We start from the raw sequence: 13,491 nt of genomic DNA on the forward strand, positions 1-13,491 counted from the left end.
GAGAGGGAAAGTTCCGTACACGGGCGGTTTCGTTTTTCATTTTCTTTCCAATGGGCCTTGATCTTGCTCTTCGGAGCTTCCGTCACATGCTTGGGCGGATGCGTGCACGCACGCAGGTTTCGATGGCGTTTGCGTTTCGGTCACCACGTCTTGTGACGAGGTTCACCACTCGTACGGGTGGTCACAGTCCTCGAACATACCCGTGGGAGTTCGGCGGTCGCGAGCATTTGTTCTTCACGATTCACTGGCGATGTCGCTGCTGCTCTTTGTGCGGAGTCCCTCCGTTGCTATTTGTCGGTCGGGTCTTCTCCGTGTATGGGGTCACTGCTGTCACGGTCCTTTTCGTCATGAGGGAGCTTGTGTGCCGAATGGCTCCATGCCGCGTTTCACGTCATTCTTTGCCCGACGTGTCCGAGCAGTTTTACCAGTGCTCGTGCACTCGGCAGACGGTCGGATCCCCGTCCGTGTCACGGGGCCTTCGCCGGCGAGTGTAACGCACCAAGGGTCACGTGAAAGTAAGCGGACGCCCGGAGGTTGGAGGTTCGACGGTCGCCTGGCCGTGTCCGCTCGTTCCTCGGGTGGCCGACGTATGCAGTTGCATGCTTATTTTTGGGCGACGAGCTCTTTGGTCGCTCACCGTGGATTTGGTCGAGCGTCGCGTATGATGGACGTGAGCCGAGTGAGGTTGCCGCGACGGTTTTTCGCCCACTTGCGAAGCCCCGCGTGCTGCCCCGGGTTGGACCCGGAGATGTCTTCATCCCGGCCGGTGCCGGTGCGTCGGACTGTTTGTTGTTCCGAATCGGCGCCTCCCAGGCACTCTGGTCTGACTCTGTCTGACCGCTTTCCTTCAGCCGAGCGCGCCGGTGTGAGGTTGCGGTTGCGACATGGGTTTTCGGCAGGCCGACGTCGACGTTCTGCTGCCGTTAACGCGCCGTCGGAGCGGTGACTCTTCCTCTGACCGGTGCAGCGATCGAGAGGGACGAGAGATGCGTACGATGTACGAAGTACGGAACAAACGTCGTTCGTGGCGTGAGGTTGTCGCGGGGCGATACGAAGTTGAAGTACGGGACAAGAGGGACACGGACGAGCCCTCGGGAGCGATGTCGTGTGAGCGAGAGGGAACCGACCCAACACAACACAACGGTGGCGGGGTTCCGCCGCGGCGCGAAGTCGCGCGGTTCTCCCGGTGGTCCCCGGCCCGGCACGTGCGACGTGCCACGTGGCGCGTGACGGTCGGCGTGTCGTGGTCTTTACGGCGGCTCCTCACGCCACTCCCTGGTTGATCCTGCCAGCCGCATATGCTTGTCTCAGAGACTAATCCATGCATGTCTAAGTGCGAACGGAAGGACCCATTGAGACTGCGAATGGCTCATTAAATCAGTTATGGTCTCTTTGAGCGCTCGTAAGTTACTCAGATAACTGTGGCTATTCTAGAGCAAATACATGCAAACGAGCGCCGGTCCCCACGGGTGAAGGTTCACTGACGTCGTGGGGAGGCGCGCATTTATCAGCACCAAAAACCGATGCGGTGCCCACCCAACTTCCCTTCCTTTCCCCTTCGTGGGGTGAGGTCCTTCGGGGGCCCTTCCTTCGGGGAGGGTTCGGGGCTCGGCGTGGGCCCGTCCACGGGATGGTGACTCTGGATAAACCATGGCAGATCGCTCGGCCTCTGCGCCGGCGACGTTTCATTCGAATGTCTGCCCTATCAACTTTCGATGGCAGGCTTCGCGCCTGCCATGGTGGCTACGGGTGATGGGGGAATCAGGGTTCGATTCCGGAGAGGGAGCCTGAGAAACGGCTACCACATCCAAAGAAGGCAGCAGGCGCGCAAATTACCCACTCCCGACACGGTGAGGTAGTGAGGAAAAATACCGATGCAGGCCGAAGCGCTGCTATCGGAATGGGTGCACCTTAAACCCATGTGCGAGGATCCATTGGAGGGCAAGTCTGGTGCCAGCAGCTGCGGTAATTCCAGCTCCAACAGCGTAAGTGAACACTGTTGCAGTGAAAAAGCTCGTATTTGGAAATCACGCCGGGGCTCGCGGGGGGGACGTGCCGCGAGGTGCGCTTCCTGTCCCCGCCCGTCCTCGGCGGCGAGACTTTCAGAGCCCTGCGGACACTCTTGGATGAGTGTCCGCTGCGGGCCGGAAGCGTTTACCTTGAAGAAACTGGAGTGCTCAGAGCGGGTCGGTAGAGCCTGTACACCGCAGCTGGGAATAATGGAATAGGGCCTCGGTCCTATTTTGTTGGTTTTGCGGGACGGAGGTCATGATTGAGAGGGACTGCCGGGGGCATTCGTACTGTGCCGCGAGAGGTGAAATTCTGGGACCGGCGCAAGACGGACTAAAGCGAAAGCATTTGCCAAGAATGTTTTCCTTAATCAATAACGAAGGTCGGAGGCTCGAAGGCGATCAGATACCGCCCTAGTTTCGACGGTAAACTATGGCGATCGGGCGGCGTCGAGTGGTATGACCCGTCCGGCAGCCATGAGGGAAACCAGGAGTTTCTGGGTTCCGGGGGGAGTATGGTTGCAAAGCTGAAACTTAAAGGAATTGACGGAAGGGCACCACCAGGATTGGAGCCTGCGGCTCAATTTGACTCAACACGGGAAAGCTCACCTGGGCCGGACACGAGGAGGATTGACAGACTGAGAGCTCTTTCACGATTCTGTGGGTGGTGGTGCATGGCCGTTCTTAGTTGGTGGAGCGATCCGTCTGGTTGATTCCGATAACGAGCGAGACTCCGACATGCTAACTAGTTCCGCGACCCCGGTGTGGCCGGCGGACTAACTTCTTAGAGGGACGAGTGGCTGTAAGCCGTGCGAGATGGAGCAATAACAGGTCTGTGATGCCCTTCGATGTCCGGGGCCGCACGCGTGCAACACTGGACGGGCCAGCGTGTACATTTCCCTTCGCCGACAGGCTCGGGGAAACCGCTGAGCCCCGTCCGTGATGGGGACTGGGATTTGAGACGGTGTCCCACGAACGAGGAATTCCCAGTAAGCGCGAGTCATCAGCTCGCGTTGAATAATCCCTGCCCTTTGTACACACCGCCCGTCGCTACTACCGATCGGACGGTTTGGTGAGATCCTCGGATCAGCCCCTGCACGGGCCCTCCGTGACACTTGTTGTCGTGTCGGCTCGTGCCGGTGTGCTGAAAAGATGAGCGAACTTGACTGTCTAGAGGAAGTAAAAGTCGTTACAAGGTTTCCGTAGGTGAACCTGCGGAAGGATCATGATCAGGACAAGCATGGCATAACGGAATGGCATGGCATGGCATGGCATGGCATAGCAGGTCGATGCGAGAGCACGGAGCACCCTCGCTCGAGACTGTCGAGGGTGCGGAAGACGCGATCGTCGACGCCGTGTCGGCGATGCGTCGGCGACGATTTTTTTCCGTGGATGGGGCTTCACCGCGGTGTTGAAGAGCGGTCGTCGTCGTCTGCGCAGCTGCACAGCTGCGCAGCGGCGAGGCCTTCTTTTCTTTCTTGCCGCACCGCGGTCGAGGTGATGTGCCCGTCGAGACGATTCGGTCGTCGAGGGAAGGCGAAGGCGAGGCCGATTTTGGTTTGTCCCACCGACGGAAGACGAGGCGCCGAACTGCGCTGCTGCGCGGCTACATCGTTGGTGTTTAATGAAGCATCGTCTTGGAACGACTCACAGCGGTAGATCACTCGGCTCGTGCGTCGATGAAAAACGCAGCCAACTGCGAGAACTGGTGTGAATTGCAGGATACACTGATCATCGATACGTTGAATGCACATTGCGGCCCCGGGCTACACACCCGGGGCCACGCCGGTCTGAGGGTCGCTCGATTATCGATCGGGAGCACGGGTGTCCTGGCCTTCCTTCGGTGGGCCGGGCCTCGCTTTGCGCTTTGCGTGGTTCCCGCGAATGGGAGTTCGAGGCCGCTCGACGGTCGCGGCTCGTCAAAATGCAGCACTGTTGTTTTTGCGTTCTTGGGTCATGCCACCGCCGTGGCCATGGCGTGCGTTCGGTCGTCGGTGGCCCTCGAGTGAGTGAGCCTGCTTCGACTTCGACTTCTACTTTGACTTGGTCGCGCGTGTGTGCACGGCTCTGTGTTGGTGTGGCGACCACAGCGTAGAGAGAGATCGCCAGATCCGAGTCTCCGCGTCTCCCGTGAGAGGCGGCGCGTCCGACTCGTGAGGTGCGACGGGGACCGGTGGCCGGACACGGGGAGCGTGTCGTTTTCGCGGTGGCGTGCCTCTCCGGGAGCACTTCGATGTTTGCGACCTCAGATCAGACGTGACGACCCGCTTAATTTATGCATATTACTAAGCGGAGGAAAAGAAACAAACGAGGATTCCCTCAGTAACAGCGAGTGAACAGGGAAAAGCCCAGCACCGAATCCGCGCTCGCACTTGTGGCGTGTGGAGTTGTGGCGTACAGGAGCTCACACCTCCCGGTGTCGCTCGGGGGTCCAAGTCCTTTCGATCGGGGCCTCCTCCATGGACGGTGGCAGGCCGGTGCGGTGGACCCCGACGTGCCGGGGTCGGGTCTCTTTGGAGTCGGGTTGCTTGGGAATGCAGCCTAAAGTGGGTGGTAAACTCCATACAAGGCTAAATACGTGCACGAGGACGATAGCCGACAAGTACCGTGAGGGAAAGTTGAAAAGAACTCTGAAGAGAGAGTTCAAGAGTTCGTGAAACCGTTGCGAGGTAAACGGGTGGGATCCGCGCGGTCCGCCCGGAGGAGTCAGCCGTGGCGTCAGTCGCCCGTCGATGGTGTCGCGATACCCGTCCCGCGCCCGGACGCCGTCGCGTCAACCGTCCCCTCGTGGGTCGGGTGCGCTTCGACGATCCCGGTCAACGTGTGGGCGGGCCTCGGTGGCCGCGGCCGCTGCTCTGCTATTTTTCGAGGCGCCGTTGCGGGGCCTGCGACCGGTGGTCTCCGCGTCGCACCGTTGCGCGTCGTGGGGGGGCACAGGTGCCGCGCCCGTCGCGGGGGCCTGGCGAGAGCGTTCGGTCGCCCCGGGACCGAGGGAAACGGGACGGAAAGAAAAGTCTGACGCCGCGCCGCGTGCGAGCGTGGTTTTACGAAAGTGGCCATGTGTCGCGCGTCCAGGGCACCTCCGCTGCCCGCAGCTCCATCGACTGGCGGCGAACTGTTCTCAGTGCGTCGTCGACCGCGGTGCCGTGCGCCTCCGGTAGGGGCCTTTTTCGCATCCGCATGGCCGGCGCGCCGAGGGCTTCGTGCGTCGGTCAGGGCCCTTCGGGGGGGGGTTTGGGTCCTCCGTGGCCCGTCCCGGTAGCCGGCCAAGCGCGCGTCTTCCTCGTGCGTGTCGTTTCGCGCGTTGGTGGTGCTGTCCCCTGTGCTCAGGGTCTGCGGCGAGGGTCGCAATCCCACCCGACCCGTCTTGAAACACGGACCAAGGAGTCAAACATGTGCGCGAGTCGAAGGGCTCGAACGAAACCCCGAAGGCGCAATGAAAGTGTGCGGTGCGTGTGCGGTCGGGTCAAGGCGTCCCATCCGCTCGGCGGCTGGGTCGGGCGGTGCGGGTGTGGGTGCGAGAGCGCTGCTCCTCGGGTCCGGTGACTTCGTGCCTCTTCTCTCGGTGTGCACCTTCTTGTCTCGTCTCGCGCCGTTTCGGCCCGAACAGCCGGCAAGCGGTGCGGGCGCCCCTCGTGCTCACGCGCGACACCGTCGGGCGGGATCCTCGCCGCCGTGGCAGGGGCGAGGCGCACCGCCGGCCCGTCCTGCTCGCGCCGTAGGCGGACGGAGCCACAACGTACTTATTGGTACCCGAAAGATGTTGAGCTACGCCCGGGCAGGGCGAAGCCAGAGGAAACCCTGGTGGAGGCCTGCAGCGGTTCTGACGTGCAAATCGATCGTATGACCCGGGTGTAGGGGCGAAAGACCAATCGAACCATCTCGTAGCTGGTTCCCTCCGAAGTTTCCCTCAGGATAGTTGGAGCTCTCGCTGGATGCGCAGTTTTATCCGGTAAAGCGACTGACGAGAGGCATTGGGGCCGAAAAGGCTTCAACCTGTTCTCAAACTTTGAATGGGTAAGATGCCCGGCTCGCAGCTTCAGAGCCGGGCGCGTGCGTCGTGCGCCATGTGCGCGGCACGTGGTCAAAGAATGCGAGCTGCCCAGTGGGCCACTTTTGGGAAGCAGAACTGGCGCTGTGGGATGAACCAAACGCCGGGTTAAGGCACCGAACGCGAACGCTCATCGGAGCCCTGGCAAAAGGTGTTGGTTGGTCTAGACAGCAGGGCGGTGGCCATGGAAGTCGGAATCCGCTCAGGAGTGTGTAACGACTCACCTGCCGAATCAACGGGCTCTGAAAATGGATGGCGCTCGAGCGTCGGGCCTATACCCGGCCGTCGCCGGCGATGTACCGTTCCTTCGCGCATTGCGCGGTCCGTGCGCTACGCCGCGACGAGTAGGAGGGCCGCCACAGTGGCGCTGAAGCCTTGGGCGTGGGCCTGGGTGGAGCCGCCGTGGGTGCAGATCTTGGTGGTGTAGCAAATATTCAAACGAGAGACTTTGAAGGCCGAGGTGGAGAAGGGTTCCATGTGAACAGCGCTTGGACATGGGTGAGTCGGTCCTAAGTGACGGGCGAAGGCCTTGCGGACGATATTGGGCGATGGTCTCCCATCCGCCCCGGTGCGAGCGAAAGGGAATCGGATTCAGATCCCCGAACCCAGAGTGCGCAGAAAGGTCGGGGGATGGTTCGCGTGCTTGCAGTTTGTGCTCGTCGTGGCCGCCCAACGTTGCGGTAACGCAAAGCGTGCCTGGAGACGGCGGCGGTGGCGCTGGGAAGAGTTTTCTTTTCTTCGTGAAGGGACGGGCACCCTGGCATTGGTTTGACCCGAGATAGGGGCCCGCGCCCTGCAGAGCGTCGCGGCTCCTGCGGCGTCCGGCGGGCCCTCGCCGCCCCTTAAAAATCCGGGTGTGATGACTGAATCTCGCTCTGGGCCGTACCCATATCCGCAGCAGGTCTCCAAGGTGAACAGCCACTGGTGCGATGGAACAATGTGGATAAGGGAAGTCGGCAAGCCAGATCTGTAACTTCGAGACAAGGATTGGCTCTGACGGCTGGGTCGGTCGAGCCGGGGCGCGAAGCGGTGTACGGGAACGCGCTCGCGGTCGGGCGAGCCTCCGTTTCCCGGGGCAGCGGGGCTCCCGGCCCGTCGCTCGGTCCACCGGCGCCACGCGGCGTGGCGTCGTGTTCTACCGCCGGCGTGGGCGGTGCGTTCGGCCGCGCCATTCGCTGCTGCCGTCCGGGGAGGTGTGTGCGGGGTGCCGGTCGGGGCCGTCCCGCCCCACCCCTCGCTAAGGGAGTCTTTCCTCTGCCGTTGTCGAGCGATCCGCTTGGGGTTCCGGGTGTGCGGGGGGTTCGCGTCGTCCACGCGTCCCGGAGGGGGTCAAACGTGCGGCTGCGGAGTGGGGAGCGTCTCAGCGTGGGGCGGCCGAGACGCTTCGGCCGGTCTCGTCGCTGTCCCCAGGTGCCATTGCGTGTCGGTGCACGCCATCGATCCCCACCTTCGCACCGGCGGGCCCGTGCCCTCTCGCGGGGCGTCGGCGTCGGGCCTCCTGGTCCGGATCGGCCCGGCGGCGGTCTCGGAGCGTGAGGGACTCTGTTGCTAACGTGAGCCATTGCCTCCCCTTGGAGTGCTCCGGCTGCTGCGTGCGCGCAGTCTGCCCGGACCCGCCGCGTCCCGCGCCCTCTTCTGAGCCTCCCGAGGTTCGGCCGTTGAGCAAAGATGCGATGGTGCGAGGCTCGGGTGAGCGCGAGCCTCGGCCGGCGACCGACAATCGCCTGAGAACCGGTGCGGACAAGGGGATTCCGACTGTTTAATTAAAACAGAGCATCGCGATGGCCGGCAATCGAGTGTGGACACGATGTGATTTCTGCTCAGTGCTCTGAATGTCAAAGTGATGAGATTCACTGACGCGCGGGTAAACGGCGGGAGTAACTCTCTTATGGGGTCGCCAAACAGGACTGCGGCAAGCCCAACTGGGTCGCCAAATGCCTCGTCATCTCACTAGTGACGCTTGAATGGAGGAACGAGATTCCCACTGTCCCTATCTACTATCCAGCGAAACCACAGCCAAGGGAACGGGCTTGGCGGAATCAGCGGGGAAAGAAGACCCTTTTGAGCTTGACTCTAGCCCGATTCTGTGAAGGGACTTGAGAGGCGCAGAATAAGTGGGAGGCCCGCCGGGGCTCGCGTGGTCCGACCCCGTGAGGGGCGCAGGGCGAGCGTTGTCGCCGACGCGGAGCCGCCGGTGAAATACCACGACTCTTACCGTTCCTTTACTAACCCGTTGAGACGGGGAGTGCGGGCCCCCCGGTCGGGGGGTCCCGCGTTTCTGGTGCAAAGCCCAAGGTTTGGTCGGCGTGGCATGCCTTCGTGTCCCTCGTGTGCGTGTTGCGCGCGCTCGCCGGCGAGCGGCTCGGGCGACCCGCTCCGGGGACAGTTCCGGGCGGGAGTTTGACTGGGGCAGTACGCCTGTCAAACAGTAACGCAGGTGTCCTAAGGCGAGCTCAGGGAGGATGGAAACCTCCCGCAGAGCAGAAGGGCGAAAGCTCGCTTGATCTTGATTTTCAGTACGAATACAGACCGTGAAAGCGTGGCCTCACGATCCTTTTGACTTTTTGGGTTTTTAGCAAGAGTTGTCAGAAAAGTTACCACAGGGATAACTGCCTTGTGGCGGCCAAGCGTCCATAGCGACGTCGCTTTTTGATCCTTCGATGTCGGCTCTTCCTGTCATTGCGAAGCAGAATTCGCCAAGCGTTGGATTGTTCACCCACAAACAGGGAACGTGAGCTGGGTTTAGACTGTCGTGAGAGAGGTGAGTTTTACCCTACTGATGCTTTTGTCGCCGGGACAGCAACCCCGCTCAGTACGAGAGGAACCGCGGGTTCAGACACTTGGCGCGTGCGTCTGGCTGAGCAACCAGCGGCGCGAAGCTACCATCTGAGGGATTATGGCTGAACGCCTCGAAGTCAGAATCCCTCCTTGGGCACGTCGATACTGTTGCACGTGGGGCTTCGGCCGGGACAGAGTATACGACTCTTGAGCCGGCGGTCCCCTCCGAATTTCGGAGGGCGGCTTCCGGCGCGGTCCTCCGCACGGCATCGGTTTCGAGGTTCGCCCGATGAATCTTGCAGCGCGACCCTCTCCGAGCGCCGCTCGCACAGCACGACGGTGGGGCGCCATACGCCGGATGACTCGTAAACGACCTGGTTACGGCTCGGGGTGTCGTAAGTAACAGAGCAGCTTCGTCGCTGCGATCTATTGAAAGTCTTCGTTCGAGCGTTACACGGTGTAACGGTGTTACGCTGTAGTGCACTGAACTGTGGAAACGTGCAGCGAAGCGCGAAGGGCACTTGGCTATGCGAGCGTGGGTGCTGGCACTGACCGCCTCGAGGTGCCGTGTGCTTCACGCGAGTTTACGCTCGTCGTGGCTGCTGCGTTTTTCTCGTTTGCTTTTTTTTTCCTTCTAAGCAGCTGCCGACTGCAGAGGCTCGACCGGCGAACACCGAACGTCTCTAGGTTGCTGCGTGCGGTTGTTCTCGTGGCAGTTTGCGGTGTGCTCGATGTTGCATGACAAGTAATTTGGGACGGGGTCCTCCACAAGGTCCCCCGTCGCATGGGCGTGTGTCAAGCGTGAGCGGACGGACGGGGGTGCCGAGCGCGTACGTTCACTCTCGAAATCAACAGGGCGAACGAAGGGAGAAGACAGCACACAGCACACAGACAGCAGACACGAGAGGGGTTTCCTCCACAAGGACCCTTCATGATTCGTGACTGGTCCATCAACATCACTGCCATTGCCCGGGATACTCTTGTGCAGTTGTACGCCGTCCGTCTCTCTGACGGTGAACTGGAGAGAGAAGAAAGGAGTGGACAGGTACTTCTTCACAAGTACCGTTTTTCACCGGTCCCTCAACACCGCCACCGTCAGCAATACGAGGAGTCAGTTGCGCGCCATCCGTCTCTTTGACGGTGAGAAGAAAAGAGAAGAGCAGAGATATTTCCTCCATAATCACCCTTTGTCATCTGTCCGTCAACACCACCACCGTCAAGGAATACCAGGACTCAGTTGCCCGCCGTCCGTCTCTGTGACGGTGACCTGAGGAGAGAAGCAAGGAGAGGTGCTTCCTCCACAAGACCCTTCTTTCGTCACGTGTCCCTGAACGCCACCACCGCCACCGCCAGGAATACCAGGAGTGAGTTGCGCGCCGTCCGTCTCTCTGACGGTGAACGGAGAGGAGAGGAGAGATCCTTCCTGCACATAATCCCTTCTTCACCTGTCTCTCAACACCGCCACCGTCAAGGAATTCCAGGAGTTAGTTGCGTGTCATCTTTGACGGTGAACGGAGAGGAGAGGTGAGGAGAGATGAGATGACATGAGATTAGATGACATGAGATGACATGAGATGAGATGACATGAGATCCTTCCTCCACACGTACCCTTCGTCACCCGTCCGTCAACACCGCCACCGTCAATGAATACTATGAGTCAGTTGCACGCCCTCCGTTTCTCTGATGGTGACCTGAGAAGAGAAGAGATAAGAGGAGGTGTGTTTTGTGTCTGTGTTTTGTGTGTGTGTCTTGTGTGTGTGTTGTATGTGTGAGCATCTGCTGGCCTTCTCCGTGTGTGTTGTGTGAGCATCTCAAGTCCCTCGTCGCCTGCATCTGCGGGCCTTCGTCACCGGTATCTGGTTTGTATCATATGTGGTGTGTGCCCAGTGTCTGCTCCTCCCCACTATCATCTTCGGCCCTACTTCTCCACCCCACCCCTTCTTCAATCATTGATTGGTCCTTCTGGATCTGTATGTTTTTGAAATGATGAAAATGTGTTTATCCAATATGATTTTTCAATATTTGTTGGGGTTATTATTTGAAAACATTTCAGGTTCCACTGTCATGTTCCTTTGGGTGTCAATCAATGCAATGTGCCATTTTCAATTTCTCCTCAATTCTCTTTAATTTTGGAAAATCATATCATTTCTTTATCAAAATAGATTTGTCATTTTAATTTAACATGGACATCCTTATTTCATATTTAGTCTTTTGGTGATTGTATTTGTTTTTGAACTGAGTTGGGAAATGTGTTTAACCGTGATGCTTGATAAAAAGTATGTTGGGGTTATTTGTGGAATCGATTGAAGTTGATTCTTTGATGCTGTTTTGGTGTTGAATCAATGCCACGTGACATTTGCAATCATAACTCAATGTGCTGTTTTTGGAAGATAGTTTCGATAAAAAACATCACACTTGTGTACTGTTACAAACAATGTGGCATTATTATTGTAACAAACTCAACATTTACGTGTCCTTCACGATCATTGTTTTAACAAGTGTCTTGAAATTTTTTGAATTTGAAATCATCCACAACAATCTGAGACATCAATTATTTTCTGAATGAGCTTCACCAATCTGAATATGAATGAGTATGAAGAAGCTCAAGAATAAATTTGCAGTTTTGTTTGCTGTGCATGTGAAGATTGTTTAACAGTGAAAAACAAGTGGCAACGCCAACTGAATGCTTGGACTCTGAAGAGCACATCAGGAAGCAGAAATTCTTCACCTTATCAGGTTCAAGGTTGGTGAAAAATCCTCACTCATTTCCTGTGTTGGTGAAGTGGAGATGGAAATCACAATGGATGTCCATCACTTTGACGGGCGGGGATGGGGCCCGTCAATTTTTCCCTTTGATGGCATGGTTTTGGATGGTTTATTTTCCTTCTTGTTTTACATTCATCAGGAGATATTCATTTTGTCTTTGATTGTCACAGGAACTTCCATCTTAAGTGTTGTATTGATTTTCTGTCATTCATTCACAACGTCATTTTATGAGAAACTGCATGTTGCAACTCACAAGAGAAATATTCCAGTACTTATGTCGGTGCAAGTCACATGATATTTTTGAAATGATGGCTTTACATTGTTTTATGATATTTCCAAGATATGCAACAAATAAGATTCAAAAGAGAAGTGTTTATGTTGATACTTATTTTACATTTTTATGATTTTCCTCTCCAGAGAAGTGGGTGTTACATTTTCGGTCGTTTGTCTGTTCGTTTTTCTGTCCATCGAAAGCACAGATCAATTGGAATGTGAGTACTTTGATAACTTGTGGAATAGAAAACCACATAAAGAAGTCCTGGTGAGGGTCTTCACTCATTGATTACTCTTTCTCGTTCTTTATGTTTTTGAAATGAAAGAAATGTGTTTATCCAAGATGTTTGACCAAAAGTTTGTTGGAGTTATTATTTGATAATATTTGCAGTTATACTCTAATTTTCCTTTGGGTGTCAATGAATTTGAGGGCATTCCTGGACACCCGGTCGATTCTGCAGTGCATCCCACCATTGCCCCGCACACTTTCTTGGCACCCTCTCTGCGAAGTGTCCCAATGTTTGGGAGAATACTGGTGGGCCGGATGTTCTTTTCTCCCTTTCTCTCTGTCACTCATTTGCAATTACCTGACGCCACCATCTGGCTTTAAGAGAGCCTGACTCTCTGTATGTTGTGGACCTGGCTTCCTGGTGCTCACCTTGGCAACTGTTTGCCTTCTGTGGACCCAGTGCCACCGTCCGACTCGGTCCCATTTCAACTGAACCAGGACCGTGCATTCATGATTGCCGGGACGCACCTCGACTCCCGCAAGAGGCCTGGGAGTCAGCCAGCCCGGGCCCAAGGAATGACCTTGGAACCCTCCTCATTATCGGTGTTTGGGCAGATCGAGAACGCATACTGCCCTTGAGGGTGCGACCGCGGGTAAAATCGATCGGTGAGACAGCCTTTGCTCAATCCTCACTCCCATCGCACAGGTTAAAAGAAGTAGAATGATCCCGAGGGAACTCTCTGGATGTGGGTCGACACACGCAGGATCACCAACAAAGAGGTGTGACACCCCATTACCATGATCCAACACCATGAGAATTATTCCCGATTCCCTTTCCACAACCAGCAGCCTTGGTCATCGTCTTCACCCCAACTTCCAATGGGAAACACAAAAACCCAAAAACTTCATGCTCGGCCAGGATGGAAAAACTCATGGGAAAGAATTGGCCATTCGGAGAGCATGGCCCTGTGAACTGGGCACGTGAGCACCACATCCTGCAATGGGTGCATATTCACCCAGCCAAGGGAATTGTTTCCCCAAGGTCCTGGGAGTTTCGCCGTGGCCTCGCCTCCCGTGCACTCTCCACATCCACCCTCATGGATCACAAAGTTTTGCAATCACCAGTCGAGATTTCGCAAATCGCCAAACATCGCCTGCATCTGTGGGGCTCCAGTTGCCTGAAACTGCAGGCCTCTCGTTGCCTGCATCTGCAGGCCCACATTTCTCCTCGTTACCTTCACGTGCAGGCCCTTCTTTAACTGCACTACAGTCTGTCATCGCCCGCATCTGCATGTTGAAGCTGTCATGTGTTGATTTTTATAAATTGGTGCAATCACTTGATCACTGAAGACGTTGATTTGAATTCAGCGTCCAATCAATAACGC

The 13,491-nt window shown here is 57.0% G+C and overlaps 2 non-coding genes and 1 pseudogene across 2 annotated transcripts; all 3 read left to right on the top strand.

The window, feature by feature from the left end:
- The first annotated feature begins 1,272 nt into the window (after positions 1-1,272).
- On the top strand, positions 1,273-3,238 carry LOC147035932 (18S ribosomal RNA; annotated as a pseudogene).
- A 415-nt stretch (positions 3,239-3,653) lies between these two features.
- LOC147035933 (5.8S ribosomal RNA) lies at positions 3,654-3,809 on the top strand. The gene has a single exon (XR_015049992.1). It is a non-coding gene; the product is annotated as a 5.8S ribosomal RNA (ribosomal RNA).
- Positions 3,810-4,249: 440 nt separating this feature from the next.
- Positions 4,250-9,297, top strand: LOC147035934 (28S ribosomal RNA). The gene has a single exon (XR_015050048.1). It is a non-coding gene; the product is annotated as a 28S ribosomal RNA (ribosomal RNA).
- The last annotated feature ends 4,194 nt before the right edge of the window (positions 9,298-13,491 follow it).

Source organism: Eptatretus burgeri, chromosome 1, assembly GCF_056783735.1.
Source record: "Eptatretus burgeri isolate ZD-2024b chromosome 1, Ebu_testis_v1, whole genome shotgun sequence".
Lineage (NCBI taxonomy): Eukaryota > Metazoa > Chordata > Myxini > Myxiniformes > Myxinidae > Eptatretus > Eptatretus burgeri.